This window comes from Erinaceus europaeus, chromosome 14, assembly GCF_950295315.1.
Source record: "Erinaceus europaeus chromosome 14, mEriEur2.1, whole genome shotgun sequence".
In the NCBI taxonomy this organism is placed as follows: domain Eukaryota; kingdom Metazoa; phylum Chordata; class Mammalia; order Eulipotyphla; family Erinaceidae; genus Erinaceus; species Erinaceus europaeus.
The window spans coordinates 7501-15120 of NC_080175.1; positions in this window are offsets into that span (position 1 = coordinate 7501).

Below are 7620 nucleotides of genomic sequence, written 5' to 3' on the forward strand. Positions count from 1 at the left end.
AAGGCGCTTCTGATAGACCCTGATAGGATAACTTTCAAAGGCACTCCTCCCCAGAACTGGCAACTGGGCTCTCATTGCTGGGGTAATCAGAGTGAATGCACTACATTGCACAAAGACCTAGTAGGTTGAAGACCTTGGTCTCCACCTAGCTCAGGAAAAACTATAGGTGGTAAATAGGGCTGCAGGAGTTTCTGTCTCCTGCTCTGTCTCACCCTATACTTTCTAGATCTGTCTTGACACAATGAAAATAAATATTTTAAAGAGAATAAACTTTATAAACCCAATCACTAACATGTGCCTGAGACTGTAAAGAAACTATTTCAATTTCCAGATTTATCAGAGAGAGCTAAGCAGTATCTGGTCTGCCTTTGTCTCTATCATATCATAATTCTCTCTCAGATTTTCTCTCCTTAATATAAATTAAATATTACTTAAACTTCTCCATATAAGACTGGAATTTTAGGGAGTGGGGCACTGGTGCACCTGGCTAAGGGCACATAGTGTGATGCACAAAGTAAAAAGTAGAAAATGCATCTTCTTGGGTGTTGGGCTGTAGTGAAGAGTGTTTAGTAGACACAGTTCATCTCATAAAATGCCTACACAGAACTAGTGTTTCCTGCCACCTTGTGGGCACAAACAGAACACAGTTGAGCTCCCAAACGGCTGCTCTCAGGCCAGCCATGGGCTTCTATCTGAAGACTGCCCTTGCAACACTGCCTGTGCTCTGATAGAGGATCTCTAGAAGATCACTGCTCCTATTCTGTGGAAGGGGCATGGATCCCTCCCCACCTGAGTGTACAGCATCTCTAAGACCTGTCCTTGAGTGTCCTTGGCTGGACTCTGATTTGCACTTAAAGGAAGCATGCTCAACAAAGGCCACCTCTGGGCTTCCATTAGTGAGCTTCCTTCAGAAGGCCCGCCCACAGTTGACTATCCAAGATCTGATCAGACAGAGGCTTAGGAAATACACAGAATGCCTGCCATAAATATCATTGGCCAGTATCCTTGGATACGCCCAAGAGGATCAGTGCCCAGGGTCAGATATGCCAGTGGTCTTATTTACTGCCCACCTTACCCTACCCACATGCACACTGAACAGACCACCCATATGCCACTTCTGCTCAAATCTTGTCTAAGTAACCAGCCCAAACAACCCAATTTCTAGACTACCATTCCTAGGTTACTCTCTGAGGACTGCCAACTAAGAGCCCAATTTTTAAGGCATGCCTAGGAAGGTCATAGCTCCCTCTGGGGTTTGAGCCTCAAGAATTACCCTAGCTGCTCATTGGAGAGCATCCAGGTGGCCCACTTCGTAGGCCCTTCCGCTGGACCCTGATAGGACGACTTTCAAAGGCTCTTCCCCAGAGCAGGCAACTCAGCTGCATGCTGAGGCTGAACCTAGCAACACTACCTGTGATGGCTGCATGCTGAGGCTGAACCTAGCAACACTGCCTGTGATGCTTGGGCTGAATGCTGAGGCTGAACCTAGCAACAGTGCATGTGATGCTTGGGCCATACCCCTGAAACTCAATGCACTTCTGTGATTTGGCGGCAGTCTAGAGGTACGCCCACAGGGACATGGACTCATGCTCATTGGGCAATGACTCTGTGGTCCATCCCAATGATTGTCTGCTTTACCCTTACTGGCCTGTTTCTGCAAACACAACCTCCACAACTCCTACCTGGGCTCTTATTGCTGGACTGTTTTCTGAGGCCCCTGCTCTGGACAGTGCCTTAATATGATAGGCCAAGCTATTTGGGCATACCCAGAAACCTAGCTGGCACTACACCTGGCCATTGATTCTAGGGCACTTGCCCTATGCCTCAGTCTCGCACTTGTGGACACTCAGCATAATGCAGCAGAGCATGGGAATTCACAAGCTCTCAATGGAGTCTTCCCAGAAAGAGAGAGAAACCCCATCCACTTGGAAAGCCAAATGGGGGAGCCCTACACATGAAAGGAAATAAAAGAGGTCATGGGGAACCTATGTGGAATATAAAACTTGACATCCACGGGTCAAAGGACTGGAATTCTCATTCTACAAAATCTACACAAAACTATGAGCTTTTCTGCCACCTTGTGGACACAGCAGAATGCAACTGAGATACCCATGCCATTCTCAATCAAGTCTTCACAGAAAATTACACAAAGCCTGGGAAGAGGAAGAGCAAAGGTGAGAATCGCTTTGGAGAAGGAACCATATCCAAATGCAATGTGACAAACATACAAAAGCACTTTTGCAGAGAGAACTGGCTTTTGCATGCCACAACCCAGCTTCAACCCCAGTCCCTAAGACACTGGGGCAGGATTTTGTGCAGGGGGAGTCTTCTTTCTGTTTCTGTCTGCCTGTCTCTCACACTCAAATCTCTTCATTGGCTCGTGAGTGTAAGTGAGCATGGGTGTAACCTCATATTATAATTTATAGATTATTGGATAAACAGATGAATTGAGAGGGAAGAGAGACAGTGATAAAACAAAGAGACATTTGGAGCCCTGCTAAAGCACTCATGGAGATTTCTCCTGGCATATGGCCATCAGGGACTTCTGAGACTTTGTGCACTCCAATGTGTAAACGTACCTACCCACTGACCTGTGAGATAGAAAGGGATAATGAAGGATACTTAGAAGTCATAATAGGCTCTGAAGTAAAAGAATCTCCTTTGTATTCAAAACCAGGCAAAGGGGAGTCGGGCTGTAGCGCAGAGGGTTAAGCACAGGTGGCGCTAAGCACAAGGACCTGCGTAAGGATCCTGGTTCGAGGCCTGGCTCCCCACCTGCAGAGGAGTCGCTTCACAAGCGGTGAAGTAGGTCTGCAGGTTTCTATCTTTCTATCCCTCTCTGTATTCCCCCTCCCATCTCCATTTCTCTCTGTCCTACCCAACAATGACAACAACAATAACTACAACAAGAAAACAACAAGGGCAACAAAAGGGGATAAATAAATAAAATAAATATTTTTTTAAGTTACAAATGTTTTAAACTATATAATATATCATCATATTGGTCTGGGAGGTGGCATAATAAATAAGGCATGAGGTCCTGAGTTCAATACCTGGCAGCATATGTACCAGAGTGATGTCTGGTTCTTTCTCTCCTATCATTCCTCATGAATCAATCAATAACAAATATATATATATATATATATATATATAAATACATGACAATTATAGACGGCAGTGTTCGGCACAGTGTTCATGTAATAATCTCATGTCTAGGGGGTTGGGCGGTAGCACAAAGGGTTAAGTACATGTGGCGTGAAGCACAAAGATCAGCATAAGTATCCCAGTTAGAGACCCTGGCTCCCACCTGCAGAGGACTTGCTTCACAGGTGGTGAAACAGGTCTGCAGGTCTTTCTCTCACCTGTCTTCCCCTGCTCTGTCCATTTAACTGTCCTATCCAACAACAATAACAGTGATAATAATAATGATAAAAGAACCAGGGCAACAAAAGGAAAATTGGCCTCCAGGAACAGTGGATTCCTGGTGCAGGGACTGTGTCCAATCAATGACCCTGGAGGCAGAAAGAAATAAAATCTTGTGTCTGAGGTTTCAAAGTCTCAGGCTCTATACCCCATGCCACTACAAGCTGGAGTGTACCAGTGTCCTAGTAAAAAAATAAATACAGTAGGGGAAAGAGAGTGGTGCACACATGTTACAATGCACAAGGACCGGGGTTAAAGGCCCAGTACTCACAAGCAGAGGGAAAACTTCACAAAAAGTGAAACAGTGCTACAGGTCTCAAGCACCACAACTCATCTGTCCCTTCCACATAAATAACATAGTTTTAAAAAGAATAAAGTAAAATTAAGATTAAACAATAGAGTTTAAGGATCAGGGAAGGTGATACGAAAGGATGTGAAACCTGCAACTTAAAACCCAAAGAAGGCAGTGCTGTGGTGTCGCTAACTCTGTACCCCTTTCTTATCCAACTTACTACAATACACTTTTTGGGCAGAGTCGGGCAGTAGCAGGTAGTGCGAAGCACAATGACCACTGTAAGCATCCAGGTTTGAGACCCCAGGTCCCTACCTGCAGGGAATCACTTCACAACTGGTGAAGCAGGTCTGCACATGTCTCTTTATCTGGACCTCTTTGTGTTGCCCTCCTCAGTCCTATCCAACAGTGACAATATCAATAACAATAATTAATAACCTCAACAATAAAACAAATGCAACAAAATGGAATAAATATTAAAAATATATATGATTTTATAATATATAATTTTTTAAATAAATAACATCTTGGGGGGGCTGGGGTGGTGCACCTGGTTAAACGCATACATTATAATGCAGGTGTCACTCTGTATCGTTCCCTCTCTATCACCCCTTTGCTCTTGACTTCTGACTGTCTCCATCCAATAAAGATAATTAAAAAATAATTTAAAAATAAATAAACTCTTAGGAATACTGAAGGTGGGGTGGGAGACAGCACAAAAGCTGAGCTGACCAGGCCTGAGTCCATGTAGTGTTGTAGAGTGAAGACCTTGTATGTGGGAGGCTCTAGATTACATACTGGAATTTCACAGAATGGAGGACACACCTCTATAGCCTGTCACTCCCCTATTCTCACAGCCATAGGACAGGATACTGGAAGGGGGCCTAATGGAAAAATCAGACCAGGGGCTCCAGCCTGAGTCCTCTAGTTCATGGTCATCCCCTTTCCTGCCATGATCACAGTGGCGCCCTTAGGAGTCTGCCCTTGGGGGGGGGTGATCATGGGCACAACACACAGCCACCACCCAGCACCAGGAGAAGCTGGAGCATTTAATCCCAAACTTCAAGCAGCTGGGCAGAAGCCAGGCAGATGAGGCTTCACCTAGGCCAGGGCAGTCTCCCTAATCCTAGGGCAGTTATAATGCCCCAGCCCTCTGGAGGCACATCAAGGCCATAGAAACTTGGTGGGGCTGCGGGTGGGGAATTGGGGAGGGTGGCGGAGGTTAAGCATGATGGCTGCTCATAGGACTGACTGCCTGTTGTGAAAGATGCATACGGCTGGCCTGTCTCTTTGGGTCCAGCCCAAGGATGGAGAGAGGACTAGGGGTCCACACAGTCCAGAGAGATGCTCTGTCTCTCTCCCCCTTTGTCTCATTCATATATAAGGGAATGCTCTTTGCAAATGTACATATCATGATAGCTCTGAAACCTCAGTGTGTTAGGGACTGGGCTTGATCCTGGGTTGTGTACATAAGGTAAGTTCACTATGATGTGTGCATTTCCCTCTGCACAAGTGCTTTTGCATGAATGAATGGCACACTGGATTCACAAGACTTTCTTTCCCTAGTCACTGCCCAACTTGGCTCTTCCCATGTCTGTGCTTTCTCTGATAACATTCCACTGGAATTTGCAGGAGCACTACTGCATTCTGCTGTGTGCCCACAAGGTGGCAGCATTGTCCAGAAGGCAGGCCTCAGAAAACAGCCCAGAAATCAAAGACCAGACAAGTGCTAAGGGGTGCATGTTTGGAGATACACACCAGAGTCCAGCAAAGGCGCTTCTGAGGCAAGCCTTAAAGACACTGCCAAAGGAGCATGAAGGGAGGGCTGGGTAGGCTGTCCTTGAGATTTCTGACCTATCATGAACCAAGAGTACTCACCTTCATAGACTGCCCCTAAGGACTGGCCAATCAGGACAGGCAGTGGTCCTGGGGTGGTGCTCAGAGAGAAGCTGGCCAATGAGAGCACAGGTTATTACTCTAGGGGGGGGCTTTCTCTAAAACACAGCCAATCAAAGTCAAGCAGAAGTGCTGGGGGTATCCTCAGAGTCCTAACAAGGAGCTTCAGGGAAGGGCACCGTAGATGGTCCTGGTATTAGCTGCGAATCACCCAGGAAGAGCACAGACCCTCCCAGTACCTGGGTGGAACCAGACAGTCCTTAGCAATGAGAGTAAAGGAAGGGCAAGCGTGCATTGTCACCAGTCCCTGGCCATGTTGAGGGCTGGCTGAAGTTCAGGAGCTGTCACTGGGGAAGTGAGCCCTTTCCAGATGAATGGCAGTAGGCTTCTTGGAAGTGTGTCAGAGACTGGCAGTGCTGCTTTCCTGTGGAAGTAGGGCTGTTCTAGGGGCCTCTCTGCTCTGTTATCTTTTTTTTTCCTCCTCCAGGGTTATTGCTGGGCTCAGTGCCTGCACCATGAATCCACCGCTCCAGGAGGCCATTTGTTGTGGTTATTATTGCCCTTGTAAACGCAATTCGTTGTTGGATAGAACAGAGAGAAATGGAGATGGGGAAGACATAGAAGGGGAGAGAAAGATAGACACCTGCAGACCTGCTTCACCGCCTGAGAAGTGACTCCCCTGCAGGTGGGGAGCTGATGGCTCGAACTGGGATCCTTACGCCTAACTAAATTGTAAAAACTAAAAAAGGGTCAGAGTTATGACACATCCAGCCTAAACCCTAGCCCTAACCTTAACATCCCTAACAACCATTAAGCTAACAACCCTAACCCCAACCCTAACTCTAATTTCTAACCCTAAACTGCAAATAATATCCTAAACTCAACATTTTTTCTGTTCTCTGGTGCATTCTGCTAAATGTCCACAAGAGGGCGACAGAACACCATTATTCTGTACATTTAAACATGTTAATTTCACAGGTTACATACACAGTTATTATATGTATGAAATGTGTGAAGGTGGTTGCTGAAAGTAATCAAGCGCTGAGGCTGACAACAGCACAAGAGTGATAAGGAGAGTGATAAAGACACTGAAGACCTACTCTAACACTCATATATAGCTTCTCTATTCAACCATATGTTTGGGTTGGGTGCATGTGGAAATGGCTATATGCACTGAACTCACAGATTATATTTGTGCTATATATGGGGTGAACAATCTGTTTGCAATAGCCTTGACGCCAATACTCTGAGTCTGATAATATTTTTGTGGCAGGGAGGGCTAAAACTGGGAGGACTCACATGTGCAACATGAAAGCTCTTGGGTGTTTAAAAAAATTCTATCAGGAATTAAGAGGAAAAGAGATTTGAGACAAGTATTTGTATGAGAGACAGCCAAACATATAACCACCATGAGGGTTATAAGTAGTGTTTGAATACTGGCTTGAACACTCATCTGAACTTAACCTCTAATGCAAACTCTTCAAATTCAAACTCAGACATATTCCCTTATCTACACACATACTTTCTAAAAACAAGTTTCTAACTCACAGAATGTGTACTTGTATACCTCTAAAGTTCAGATGACATAGAATATAAAGCCTGATGCCACAAGAGGAAATTACAGGGCCCATAACTGCTACCATCTGTGTGCCAAATAATTTTGGTTAACACTTCCAGAAAGAGAGAAAAGTTAGTGGAAGATAACTAGAAGGCTGTGAGCCCCAGTTCAAACTTAAAACTTAAAACTAACCATACACACTTACCTGTTTAACTCTCTGAACTATTCTCACTACTCCTTACCTTTTTTTGATGAGGTCCGAAATTTTTTTTCTGTGCCTGAAAGGAGCAGCACCTACCTTCACAATGGTTTTAGTAATTCAGATCCTGTTGAAAAACAAGATACAATACCCACCCTAGATGAGTGTATTGTAGCTCAGTGTGTGTGTGTGTGTGTGTGTGTGTGTCTCTGTGTGTCAGGTGATTATGTCTCTGTGTTAAGGGATTCATGC